Source organism: Lissotriton vulgaris, chromosome 8, assembly GCF_964263255.1.
Source record: "Lissotriton vulgaris chromosome 8, aLisVul1.2, whole genome shotgun sequence".
NCBI classification, from domain to species: domain Eukaryota; kingdom Metazoa; phylum Chordata; class Amphibia; order Caudata; family Salamandridae; genus Lissotriton; species Lissotriton vulgaris.
The window spans coordinates 440,432,143-440,446,865 of record NC_141696.1 but is presented as its reverse complement, the minus strand read 5'-3'; the positions used below and the strand labels follow the sequence as shown (position 1 = coordinate 440,446,865).

Below are 14,723 nucleotides of genomic sequence, written 5' to 3'. Positions count from 1 at the left end.
GAAAGAACAATGAAAGAAACCAATGGTGAAAGTTACGCTACTTTAGCCAGAAGGAGAGACTTGGTCTCATAGTGTGAGGCTCTAACACCAGTCACAATAGTAATGAGTACACTTGGATCTGCCTACTCATATCTGCATTTGGTGTTAACTATATTCACCAGGCTGTGAGATTACGTAGTTGCTGTAAAATCAGTCACTTCCTGAAAGAATCCTCAAAAGGTACAGTCTACGGTTCTTGTGCTTTCCCCCGCTTTATTACCGTTTTCCTCGCAAGCCAGCTAAAAACAGAATCATCCAGTGGAGGGACTTGGTAACGGGGACACAATAATTGGCTTCTCTGCCTCAGTTTCAATGCCCAGGATAATAACCAATGAAACAAGCTTTGGTAAAGCCTATAGGTCTGAGTTTAGTGTGCTAACGCACAAAGCCGGACATAGGAGGGAGCCAGCAGGAGAGAACAGAGCATGCTATAGTTGTAAAGTTGTCCCTCAAACAGTTCAATACAAGCACTCGAGTGGAGGCAAAAAGATACTTTAAAACAGCCAATAGTATTAGGAGAGAGATGAACACTCAACTAGGCTGAGCCAAGATGTAATTGACAAAGTCTCAAGCCAATGTCTGTAAGAGGCTGGGTCATGAAAGCCAATTGTTGAAAGGGATTGTCCCAAAGCCCACTCTTTATATTGTTAGCAATAGGCCTGTTTGACAGCTGCAGTTTCAAAATCCAGACCTATAAAAATCATGCATGCATATGGTCTTTAAGGGACCATTTATTCATTGTTTTATTAGGTCACAGCTCAGAAAGTAGAGTGAAAGATCGACATTTTACATATGGATGGCAAGTATCTGGTCTTTAGAGTTAATTTAATACAAACATTTAATTGATCTAGTTAGAACCCTAACATTCTTCTGCAACCTCTTGCTCTAACAGCCATGGATGGGGCAGTATAGATAAGTAGTATCTATAAAATGTTAACACAACAATGTTTTTTAGAGCTGGAATCATCAGGTTATTTCACTCCTTAAACACCTTTTGGAAGTCAAAGACTATACCTAATATTTATCAGATACAGCGCACGCTACACAATTACCAAAATCCATTAGCAAGGTTAGTGGCCGTGTAATTATTATTAACCACCTTTTGAAATGAAAGCTGTCTCGCTATTGCACTATGATGATAGGATTCGCCATCACCTCCGCGGATCTCATCGCACCCCCGATCCTTGATTCCAGCACCTTCATCCTCCTTGGGGGCCTAACTTCCCCCTGGAAGACCACACCAATCAAACACAACCTCCATCCTCGAGATTCTGTCTAACCTCAGCAAATAGAATGGCCCTCCCAAGCCGCTGGGTACCTATTGGACACCATATTCACCAGTTTCAGCAACATCATTATGGACAAGCCTACACCGGTCACCGGGTCCAAACATGCCCTCCTTCAACTTCAGCATTCCTATCCTGCATCACCACCGAAATACCACCACCAAATCCTTACGTCAAGAATGGCGCAAGGTCTGCGAAGCATCCTAGTCTTTCAAACTCCTTGAACGCCTTCCTCAACACAGCAACCACTCTGACTCCGTTTTGAACTTCAATGTCTGAGTCATAACCTGGAAAAAATACAGGACCAAACCCCAGCCAGCCCAATCAATGGAACCTGAGTATACTGAAACAAAAAGCAACTTGTTCCCTGGGAGTCACTCAGCTTTCTCCATGAGGTAAACATACATGTCAGTGTTTTGTCATTTACAAAATCACAGTTTTATTGTACTATACAACGGGTGCTAGATAAAAAATCAATACAGTGCAGACGGTGCAGTGCTCATAAGTGCAGCGTGCAGCAGTTAAAATATGATGTCTGCTAAATCGACTGGTCAGTTCTTCCTGCACCAATGGGCTGCCTTAAACTTCAAACTGTCCCAATCCTCAGAGATCCCATTATCCAGCAGAAGAACATCCTCCAAGCGGATTACATCTTCCCCCGAAAGCATGCGGTATGTTAAAGCTTATATCATCCCCCATATTGGGAATCCCTCGCCCGAATGAGACAGACAAAGTCAGGATGCAGAGTGGCAGCTGCCCACCAGTGGCACCTGCCTTCGCAAACTGCATATTAGTGGTGGATACTGTGGGGGCCGGCTCAGGCTCTGATCTCAGGGGCAATGGAATAATTTTTGGAGGGTAAGTTGTTAAGCCAGGGGCCAAAGTTCTTATCTCAGAATTCTTTGGGGGGGGGGGGGCATTGATCTTACACAATTCAGGCTCTATCGATGCAAGCCGACTGTGAATGGGTTCTAATTTGCTCACCCGGACTTCAATGAAATTATTACACCGATCCCTAAAGGATTCCAAGAATAAATCCTTCGCCCCACCATCCATGATCCCCCCCTTTGATGGGACCTAAACCACGCTGTTTCTTAGATCTGGTAGGAGGCTCAATCTTCTTCCTTGTGACCATAGGACCCCTAGCGGATTCGCCGCTAGTCTTAGTGCATGACTGCGGCTGGGGGGATCCGACCGCCACTATTGACGCTGGACTTGGAGAGGACACTCGGAGATTGGTGTTGCACTCTGCCACTCTCAGGCTGGCCACGGTGGTGGTATCAGCAGGCAGTAAAAAAGATAAATCCGGAAGTTGTTCAGGCGCTGGGGACAATGGTGGTGGAGTTGAGTGCAGTGTCATACGTCACTCTGCCAATTCAATTTCTTTGCCAATCACACTAACAGCTCTCTGCAGAAATCCCTCGATAATGATAGAGGAGGTGGGTTAGCGAACAACCAACAGGAGCTTCTGTTTCCCCTAAATGCCACTCCAGTAGGTAAACAGCAAGAATAGGGAATGAAAAAGTCACAATACCGTATATTATGCCAGATGAAAGGGACGAAGCCCAGCCTCTTCTGGGCGAAGCTGAGCCTGTCTTGGCCAGGTCTTCACCCGAGCGTGACCCACGCTGCGGGATTGCTGAAGGCACATTTAGCCTGTCTGCAGAAGGCCCCGCCCCCTCCTGGGCCAACACTACAGGGGTGCCTCCTGGCACGTGTAGAGATGGGGGATGAAATCCCCTGGTACTAGAGGAGTCCATGGGGGGTCAAAGACCCCTTCACCAGCGACAGATATTCCCCACAGTGCAGTTATTTAGAATATGATTACCTAAAGATGAAAGCCCAATGAAATAGTTATAGATTATTGTAACACATCTGTCTCTCCACATGTCCATATCCAAATAAGTCCAATTTCAGGAGTGGAATGGGAATGGGAGGCCAGGACAGCAGAAGCCCTCCTCATCTGTTGACTGTTTATAAAGTACATGAGAATGGATTAAAAAATAAAAACATTAGCAGCAAGTCAGAGATCACGGATTCTGAACAATGCCTTTAAAATCCACTCAGCGCAGGTTTCCCAAACAAAAAATCTTTAATGTCTCAATAGAATAGAATTAAAAGACTGCGCCAGACACAACACATGAATGTGTTCAAGAAGTGAGAGCACCATTAGAAAGGCCGCACGGAAGATGTGTGTGCCAAAAAATATAGAAGTAAAGCAATAATCATAAACCATGTCTCACCGTGAGTCCCCATGCCAGTACACCTTATTGTTGCCTAGTATGGTGTAACACATGCTGCAGAGACCACATTAACGCAGGGCAGAGTCTCTGTAGACTGTGAGGAGTATGTGGCTCACCTGATGACTGCTTCCCAGCTTGCTTTTTCTTGAGCTGCGAAGTGTCACTGCTGAAGTACTTCGGCCAGGCTGGGGAGGGGGTGCCGGACTGCAGCAGAAAGGGACAGTTCAAGACTTGAGTGTACAATTGGAATTTGGACAGAGAGCTATAGGCAGCTCTCTACTCCTTCTATTAGAGTGTTTCACTCTGGCAGGCAGCACTCACACTAAATTATCTGAATGATTCCTATGTGAACAAGCCACACTGTAATTTGAAATTGCGATGTGACTTGCTTACCCAGGAATTATTCAAATATACTGTGTTACTGCTTCTGGCCAGCCCGTTTCCGATGCTTACAGGATCCCCTGCATGTTGGAGGACGATTGAGAGTGGAAATCTGCTCCTGTGTTCGCTTCGTCGAGAGGCCACTGGCACCAGCTAGAAACCCCCACTTCAATGGCCCACAACTTAGCTGTCCCGCCCGTGCCGGATGAGTTAGCAGCCACAATGTGAGTCTCAAGACCTGGCTCTTTGGCTGATTCGGAGCTGCACGCCCACCACCCTCTCCCCATCCCCACCCAGTGCCTTGAGACCCTCACAGGTGAGTAGCGCACTTCACAAATCCCTGATTGATTGATTGAGAGAAGGCCCTGGCAGGGCGACCAGAGGAAGCACAATTTGTTCTCGGTGGTGAATGTAAAACACTGTATCCTACTGTGCAGGCCCACGTCACCATAACAACAAGCCAGAGTACCCGAGGCCAGTCTGCAGGGTAAATTGCTTCGCAGGCAGAGCGCAGTACTGAGTGCATACATTAGGAGCCGCACAGGAGTCTGCTTTATGGAGTGCTGCATGATCCCAAGGCATGTCAGGGTTCTTTCCATGCATTACTAATGCATTTTAATCCAGTGATGCAGACACCATCATTAAAATGTGTTAGTTTAACCCCTGATGCATGGTACTTGGCAGGGCTGCGGAAACACTGCAGCCTTCATCCTTCTGGACCTCTCTGTGTCATTCAACAGCATCTTCCACCCCATTCTCATTCGATGACTACATCAACCCAGCACCCAAGGATCCACACTTTGCTGGATATTCTCCTTCCTGACAAGCCACACTCAAGTCTTGTCAGCCTAGACCTCATCTGCTCCGACACCCTCAACCTCATCTATGGAGTCCCTCAAGGATCATCTCTCAGCCCTATTTTTTTCACCATCAACATAATCCCTCTGCAGCAACATCCACACCCATGGAATTAACATCTTATCATTTCCGACCACACTGAGCTCATATTGTCCCTCTCCAACAAAACTACAAACACCCGGGCCAATTTCTCCACTTCCAAGACAGAAGTCGCAGAATGGACGAAAACCACCAACCTCAAGCTAAACATGGGCAAAGTGGAAGTTGTAATCTTCAGCAGAAACACATCGCCATGGGTTTCCACCTTCTGGCCGGGGGAAATCGGAACTAACCCTGCTCTCTAGAAAGTACGCCAAGACCCTTGGGATAGTCTTCGACAACCAACTCGCCATGACAAGCCTAGTTAATACTTTGCCACAATAAAAATGCTAACAAAATGTTTCAAATTACTCCTCACCAACACCTGCAGAACCGTCACCCAGGCTCTCATCACCAGCAAACTGGACTACACAAACACCCTCTACGCCGGAATCAACACTCATCTGATGAGATGACTCCAGACCATAAATAACTCTGCAGCCAGGTTTACCCTCAACCTCCTACCTAGCACGCACATCACCACCACACCGCAAGGATATCCACAGGCTCACCATCGGCAAACTAACACTATTTAAACAAACTCCTCACACACACATTCAAAGTCTTATACAACATGGGCCCACATACCTCAGCAATCACTTCAGCTCCCACGGACCTAACAGACACCTCTGCTCAACCAGACTCATACACATACAGCCCCCACATCTGCAAAACCAGAAAAGGCCATTGGGCCTCCCTCCTACCTCGCTCATAAAGGCAGGAACAAATTACCCATGCAAATTAGTGCCACCTCCTCAGTTCATCAATTCCGAAAACAAATGAAAGTGTGACATTTCAACTAGGCCAGGCCAGGGCACGGCCTTGACTGCTCCTGCTTTCAGTGCCAGGATACCCTCCCGTGGGATACACTCCACAAATACAGAAGGTACTGGGTCACAAAGAGTTTCTCAGGGCCTGTAGGAATAGCAAGAGGCTCTGGAGTAAATATTCTTCCACCTTTCACAAAGGACAAAATCGATGTGGGAATCTTCGCCTCCAGTGTGTAAGACCTCTAAATACAGCTAAAGCTGGCTTTGCAGAAATAGGACGTGCTGAAGAAGCAAATTAGTCAAACGGAAATATCTGACAAGTGACAATCCAACACCTTCTGCTTAATGTTTGGCCTTCCCAAAGCTATGCTTAACGCATCACAACCTAGATCACACACATGAACATCTAATGGTTAGAACTACAGCAGCTACACACCCAGACTGTGTGAAGCAATTCATTAAAGTTAAACGACTTTTAGACTAGGGCTGCCATGTTCTGTTGTAGGGACGACATAAAATGTATCTTGCTTTTCTGGTGGTGAGAGAAGACTCTTACTGAGACATACTGGTTGGCCTAATTTAAATGGAACATCCGAGTACCCTACATCTGAATCAACATATTGATGTTTGTCGGTGTTTATTGAAAATGTTATAACTTATACAGAATCTTACCTTTGTACCGCTATGGGGAAGAGTATTATCACTATTAGGACAGCTATTTAACCAGCTTCTTCATATTGTCCTGTAGAAAAAAACAATTTACAAAAAGAAAATTGATTTATTTAGCATTAAAGTATCACTTTCTGATCCACAGCATGTATATAATTTACAAACATTCAAGCTACATATCAGAAGAGATGGCCCTTATAAGAAAAAATTGACTAAGTACTTTATATGCAAAGGTGAGGGTAATCCACGTGTTTAAAATAAGGTGTAACTCATTTTAAAAAGGGACATAATATCATCCATTTAGAATGAGAAAATAATGAATAGCACTTTAATTACAGTTCCTTGTTTGCTTCTCCTGGAAAAGATTTTGAACTAAATCTGTCCAAAACACAAACATAACGAGCAGGAAATTAATAGATAAACTAAGAAAAATGTTACAACATTTTTCTAGAATAAATAAAGCAAGCTATGGTGATTAGATAGATAGATAGATAGATACGAATTTTGGTGAAATACATAATAAAGAAACATAATTTCACGAGTTCAGACATTGATGTGAAGAATGACAAATTATACAAAACCTTGCCCTATTTCAAGTGACTGGAGACTGCATTTAAATTAATGCAAAAAGGGACCTGATTGAAAGATGTACCTTTGATGCAGCAAAGAGACATTAATTCCCAGTTAGGAAAGTGTTCCATGTATAAAAGGGAGCACATCAATTCATCTGTAGAGCTGTTAAAGTGCTGGAGGAAGCCAGCATTTTATCTGTCATTCAATAGAATTGCGTGCGACTAAGTGAAAGCGGAAATTAGCATTTCTGAGGAACTTTCTGCCACTGACTACAACAAAAGAGAAAGGATGTTGACCGGGCACAGGGTTTCTTTATGAAACATTGCTGTGAGTTTCTCCAGATAGTGCCCATTCTTGGATTCGGCGCGTCATCAGAAAGTCACCCATGGAAGTATTATTTTTATTTCGTTCCAAAACTTTTTTTTTTCATTTTCGGAACAGAATCTTGTCTTAAACAGCTAAATACATTTCATAAACTTCAACAGAGTCGCCTTAGAAATCTGAGGAGCCCCTTGGTTTCCAATTAAAGAACACTAAAACAAAGTTTTTTCTACGCTCATTACATTTGCCCATAATCAACGAGCATCGGAAAGTAATGTCACGCCACAAGCTCCTTTTTTAGGTCTCGCCTACGCAGCGCGCATGCACTGCATAGGAGGACCTTTAACCGTCGCTTTGCTCTTTTTGGAAAAACATACTCATGCTTGTGGCGGCATCCACCTTGCGGAAGTGAGCAGGGGCGCGCCACAAGTATGTGCTTCCAAAAAGAGCAGACTGCGCAAGCACTAACCACTGCCGGGCTTGTGTTAAACTGCGGAGCACGCAGGGGCCATTTATTTCTCAAAATACTTGTTATGTTTATCTCTCACTCCGCACTCTTCTCTCCTGTTGTTTGCACATGCTCTCCGTGTTGCTACTCTTCCATCCCATCCTGCCTGTTACTTTAATGCTTCCTCACGCTTTTAGTTTTTTCTCAACTTCTGCCTTCATTACTTTCAAGACCCGTCTAATAATAATCAATTTATGTTTGTTACTGCATAACACTCTTAGGGTACGTTTGGCACACGACCCCTCTAATTACTTTCACCTTTCCTCCCCGGCCCCTGCTCCTCTGCTCTGCTCTGTACTATCCACCATTGCGTCACCTATGTTTATTCTCAATTCCTGTACTTCTTTATTGCTCACCCATCTGTCCACAGCTTGACCCTTGCTCTCTCACCCCTTTCCGCACTTCTTTTATCCCTTTGTCACATAATTTCATTTGTTTTTAGTCCTTGCTCCCTGTGCTTCTACGCCCTGCATCGTTCCGTACCTTCTTACGGTAGTCATGTTTATTTTTTACCCTTCAGCGTATCTGTTGAACCTTCAGAGCTCGGACCAATACCACCAGTTTCTGCTCATCCATTTCTGTTCAATAATGCATCCTTTCCTACTACAGTCTTTCAACCTTAACCCCACGCCTTGCACAGTTACATCTTTTCTAACCTCTCCCTGCTGTTCCGTTTCTTTAAAGCCCATTTTCCTTGCCTCTATGTACCAATGGCGAGCAGTCATAAGCTTCTTAAGGAGGCAGTATGGAAATGCTCCAGCTCAGAGCTTGACAATCACGCAACAGTGCAATAAACTAATGCCCAGCCCTGTGCTTATTTAAGTACTTGATGCACAGTATAAGGTAATGCTACATATCAACATACCCAAATACAATTTAGTGTCCCTGAACGCTATCCGACAGTGCTGTGCCACTAACGGCTATTATCCCCCAGCTCTCTAGTTATCTAGATGGTCCCTCCCTTCAGGTTAGGACATTGGTGTGATTAGAGGTCCGGTGTAATTCTCACTGCTAGATGAGCTTGCACTCAGTTTCTTATGACCCAGTCTTAAATTGTTTACCACATATAGTGGATAAGTCCTCAGGGCAGCCATCTGGCTTGTTCCTTTTGGGTAGTAGTGCGCCAAGTGGCACCTCAGTTTATGTGACCCTCAATGGCTGCTGGGTAGCCTGCCCTGTAGATGCAGTCAGTACTTCTGTTTGTCACAGGTAGTTGAGGCCCTGCAAGGGACAGTCATTGAAGTCTTGCATAGGTTGGTCCTTCTGATTGTAATGCAGCTACGCAGAGGCTACGTCTCCAAGTCATTGGTGCTGATGTGACAATACAAAGGCTGATACTCTGCTTGCGATGCGGTCATGCACAGGCGGATCTTAATTTGTCATCATGTCCCCTCCCAGGCCTTGGCAATCATGTGCCTAATCTTTGTGGTTTCCGTGCAGAACTGCCATGGAGAAACTGCAGACCTACCAACAAAGGGGTCCATAGACTTCTGTCCCGAGGCTTCTTTTTCTTGGCGCCCCACAGACACTGGGGCACGTTGCACCTCAATCCTCCTGGAAAACCATGCTCTCCGCAGGGTTGACCGATTCCTTACCTCTCTCAGCAGACAGACAGGCTTGTAGGCACTTCAGGATAGGTATACAGCTCTTCCAAAAACAGAGGTCATACACGTGATGCCCACTCAGCTTAGTTCTGGTTGCACAGTATCAGTCTGAGTACTCTGTGGAGCACTACTTTTTTGTTCATTGAAAACATGGAACTGAAATAACAAGTGGGGTACTGTGATCTCGCTTTAATGCTGCAAAATCAGAAAGGAGATGTGTATCCACAGTCTGCTTTGTCAGAACAGTTTTGGGGTAAAAACAAAAAGTTGGACCTCGCCTAAAGGCTCCCCTTACCTTGCACAACATGGTTTCCAGTCCCATCTTTAATCCCTGAGGTCTACCAAATGGCAGGCTTCCGGAAGACTAATCAGCAGCTCCTTGTTTCGCAAAAGGCCTAATCCAATTTCTAAAGGAGCCCTGTCTCCACTCTTGTCACATCAATATCTTGGTCTTCTCCATTCAGCTTCGAAAATGTCAATAATACACTTCCACTGTCTAGGACAGAACCAATCTCACCATCACGTACAATGGCCAGGCTTAGTGTGTCTAAACTGGATCCCCATAGGCCTTTCTTAAACTGACTCACTTATGCACATCACTCACATACCACACATCCTACACACAGAAATATTTAGGGCATAAACTTGGGATGCTAGAGCTAGGAGTTGGAAATGCACATAGAAGAGCACATTTACATGAGTGAGTCACTAGTAGGCCTTTACTTCAATGACAGATAAAACAAGCATTGGCATAGCCAACAGGTCTCGCCTTTGGTACCTTATAAGTGTTTAACCATGCAACAGTTAATGTTGTTGCAGTAAGGATATTGTGCTGCATAACTAAATACTTATAAAGTCCCAAAGGCGAGACCTACTGGCTTTGCCAATGCTTGTTATCTTTATTTATTACCTTTTTAGCCAAGCCAATACCTTGCTGTTTTATCCTCTAGATATGAGCAACTTTCACACTCTCTCAAACCTAACCTCATTGCCAAAGTATAGGAAAAATACAAATAACCATCCGGGTTTAACAACAAACGATGCAAAACATTCCTGATGACAGCCAATCATGTGTCCGATTACTCTGCAGCACTCTAAATGTACTAGATGAGCTACAATCCACCACCAATGCACGCCGTGAACTCGCCCCATACACGTAACGGGTTAGAAACAAGAGAGTTTGGGTAATGTTGGACCTGGATTCAGGAATCTACTACCTGTGCAGTAACCCAGCGCGTACACGTAAAAAGGTTAGAAACAATAGAGTTTGGGTAATGCTGGACCTGGATTCAGGAGTCTACTCCCTGTGCAGTAACCCATTGCGTACATGTAACACGTTAGAAACAAGAGAGTTTGGGTAATGTTGGATTTGGATTCAGGAATCTACTCCCTGTGCAGTAACCCACCACGTACACATAATGGGTTAGAAACAAGAGAGTTTAGTTAATATTGGACCTGGATTCAGGAATCTACTCCCTCTGCAGTAACCCACCACGTACACGTAACGGGTTAGAAACAAGAGAGTTTGGCTAATGTTGGACCTGGATTCAGGAATCTAATACGTGTGCAGTAACCCACCGCGTACACCATACGGGTGAAAAGGCAAAGTTCTGGAACGATTTGACATATAAACAGTAATTTTCAGCTACATAACGTCAAGTATATACTTTGATAGTGGAAAATTGTGTTTTACATAAGACATGGAGCACTGAGGTCTTTGTGCAGAGAATACTGATAAAAAGCCCTATGGAAGTTGTGATTACGACGAAACATGTGGGGGCTATTGACGAGGCTATTGTGAATACTGGCTAATGTGGAGGCTATTGTGAAGAATATTGGCTAATTTGGAGGCTATTGGAAAGAGCAATACTGAAAAAGAACATCAATCGAAGACTGAATTCTTACCAACATTGTTGTATATAAAAATGTGTGTGACATATGTGTGTACACATGCTTGTATTGAACCTCTTTAGGGGCTCTAATTTGTGGCTGTTGGGTGAACATCCTTCCCTGTGTGCACTGCATGTAATTTATCAATGTGTACTGAATAGGTGTACTTCTCAGGTGAGCACTAGGGAACTCAATTCATCCATTTCTTTTGCACTACCAATGCTGGTCGGGTTGTAACAGTGGTCCAGTGGACCTGTACCAATGAGTTTGAAACCAATGAGTTTTAAACTAGTGACTACCACTCTTGGACCTATTTGCGGGGAAACTCCAAGGCTCCAATCAGTCTCCACTGTACATGCTCCTACAGAAAAGAATAGGTGTGCAGTGTTTGGATGACTGGAGGCCTGCTTGCACATTTAACTTGTTTTTTCGTAAAATAAAAGTAGCTATATATAATTACAACTATATAAAACTCCACCAAAAGCTATAATGGTAATTTGTCCAACCATAGCTTAACCTGTAAATCTAACTGTAAAATGTGGAACACAAGGGCACAGAACACTTTACATATGTCTTCTAGAACAGAGACACCATATAAAAACAAGGCCAACAACATGCATGAAACCACTTTCTCTGATCTAGTAAGGGTGCCAAGAACAGAAGATGTTCCATTGTAAAGAATGTGGTCGACACCAACTCTTATTAATGTTCAGAGTTACAGAAAGCATATGCTTGGCAATAGTCTAATTAACATTCAAAGGAGCGGCACAGAATTGGCTTCTTCTGCATAATTCAAAGAGAGAATTATGATTGGATCAGAGCCCAATACTAGCACAATCAATACCCATTTCAAGTAAAGTAACTTGCTCTCAAGCACCAGTCTCAAATTTCCAGACCTAATCATTGACCCCAAACTTAGCTTACATTAAAATTTCAAGTGTGCTCTTTTATGGTCTTCACATCTGCAGTAGCCATATCTAACTCTGGACAAGGTCATTACAGCTCTTCTTCCAAAACCACTGTTTGTGAGATGCTATACAAACACTAAATACAAGCCAATCAATCAATTAGGGGTTAATATAGCAGAGCTACTCACCCGTAAGGGTCTCAAGGCGCTTGTGAGTGGGGGTGGGGGGGGCGGGTGGCAGGGGGGGGGGGGGGGGGTGCTGATCCGTTTGTGCACAGGGGTTCAGTCGAAGAGCCAGGTTTTGAGGTCCTTCCTGAACTGGGTCAGTGACGGGATTTGTCTGAGGTCGAGAGGCAAGGTGTTCCAGGTCTTGGCAGCTTGGTAGAAGAAGGATCTTCCTCCAGCTCTTGTCTTGTGGATCTGTGAGATGGTGGGTAGGGCCAGTTGGCAGAGGGAAGATGTCCGACAGGTACGTGGAATGAGAGGCAGTGGTTCAGATATGCAGGTCCTGCGTCATGGATGGCTTTGTAGACATGTGCGAATAGCTTGAAGGTGATTCTTTTGTTGACTGGGGGACAGTTTAGATCTCAAAGGTGTTTGGTGATGTGGCTGTGGCAGGAGCTGTTGAGGTGCAGTCTGGTTGCGTCTTCTTGAATGTTCTGTAGTTTCCTGAGGAGTTTCTGGGTGACGCAGCCATAGAGTGCTTTGCTGTAGTACAGTATGCTGGTGATGAGAGTGTGGGTGACTGTCTTTCTGGATTCAGCAGGGATCCATCTGAATGTCTTTCAAAGCAGGTGGAGCATGTGGAAGCATGATGAGGATACAGCATAGATCTGGCGGTTCATTGTGAGCTATGAGTCCAGTATGATGCTGAGGTTACGTGTGTGGTCCATGGGGGTGGGAGGAGATCCCAAGGTGGCTGGCCACTAGGAGTCGTAAAAGCTGAGGGGGTGGGTCCCAAGATCAGTACATCAGTCTTGTCTGAGTTGAATTTTAGGCAACTATCTCTCGTCCAGGTGAAAACAGCCTTCATCGGGCTGAGGAAGTTGATTCTGGCGGCTGTGGGTTTGTTGGTCAGGGAGAGATCAGCTGGGTGTCGTCAGCATAGGAGACAATGTTGAGTCCGTGCTTCCTGACGATAGCAGCAAGGGGGCCATGTAGACATTAAAGAAGGTGGGCCTCAGGGAGGACGCCTGGGGCACTCCCCAGCTGATCCTCGTGGGTTCTGAGAAGAATGGAGGTACACTGCCTTGCTGTGTTTGGCGGGTGAAGAAGGTGTGGATCCAGTCCAGGCTCTTGTTACGGATGCCGGCACTGTGGAGTCTTGTGATGAGGATGCGGGGGGAGACTGTATCGAACGCGGCTGAGAGGTCCAGCTGGATGAAGGCTGGGGTTTCACCCCGGTGGAGGAGGGAGCGGATGTCGGCGGTGAGGAATGTGGTGCAGTGCAGTACCCAGTGCCCCTAGTTACCTTTTGGAGTCAACAACAATCATCTCCTATCTCCCAATTGTCTTCTGGTACTGCTTTGATGATGTTTAGGAAGATTTAGAATGCATCTACCTGTATGAAAATGTAAAATTCTCCTTTGTAGTTAACAGTTTTGATGGCTGCCGTACAGTGAACTGTATATGGTGTTTCCCCAGTGGCGGTTTTACCGTGGGGGCGTTTGGGCGCCGCCCCCCCTGTTTTCTCGCCGTGCGAGAAGAAGGCAGAAACAAATGGTAGTTATTTATTTATAACTACCATTTGTTTCTGCCTGCCCTTCTCGCACGGCGAGAAATCAGTCAGCATAGCAAACTTCCTCGAGCTCGAGCCTCAGGGCAGGGGGAGTGGCTTGGGGGAGTGGCTTGCCCACTGTTGTGAATACGGACTGTTTGGACAGCCTGAGAGGCTGTCCAAACAGACAGTATTAGCAACAGTGGGAAGCCGCTCCCCCAAGCCTCCTCCCACTCTCCGGTCTGCAGCATGCAGACCAAGAGGAATGACGTTTTTAGGGCAGCCGGCCGAACCAATCAGCGCCGGCTGCCATGGAGGGGAGGGAGGCTGCCTGCAGCCTTCTGTGACGACGAGGTTTTCAAAAAAATCCAGGATGGCGCGCGGGAGTCTGCAGTCTCGGCCCTCGGGACAGGACTCGAGTCGAGAGCCAGAGCGGGAATCCAAGCCAAGGTAAGTTTGTTTTTACATTTATTTTATTATTTTATTATTATGAGGCTGTCTGTACTGACACTGGTGAAAGCTGAGAGAGGGCAGGGGACAGTTGACGCAGAGAGGAGTGTGTCGGACACTGGTGAGCAGTCACTCTTCTTCGGTGACATTAATCAGAGTTGCAGTCCCTTTGTAGGATCAAAGCTAAAGGATAGGTATACGCGACGCTAACTTTTGCCTGGGCACTCAAAATTATGTATATATTGCTCACAATTAGCTATATATGTGAACTGAGGTCTGCATTATGTGCGCGCCGAATGTTGTTGTATATTTACACAGAGATGCTATATGCGAGCGCTATGATACGGCTGGTGCATTCTCTGGCATCTG

The 14,723-nt window shown here is 45.3% G+C and overlaps 1 protein-coding gene across 4 annotated transcripts in view; it reads right to left on the bottom strand.

The window, feature by feature from the left end:
* Positions 1-14,723, bottom strand: part of INPP4A (inositol polyphosphate-4-phosphatase type I A) — a 1,119,411-nt gene that overhangs the window by 616,597 nt on the left and 488,091 nt on the right. For all 4 annotated transcript variants that reach the window (XM_086934219.1, XM_086934220.1, XM_086934221.1 and 1 more), the window contains exon 4: positions 6,388-6,457. The gene's annotated coding sequence lies outside the window, so the exon portion shown is untranslated. The remainder of the gene's footprint in view (positions 1-6,387; positions 6,458-14,723) is intronic.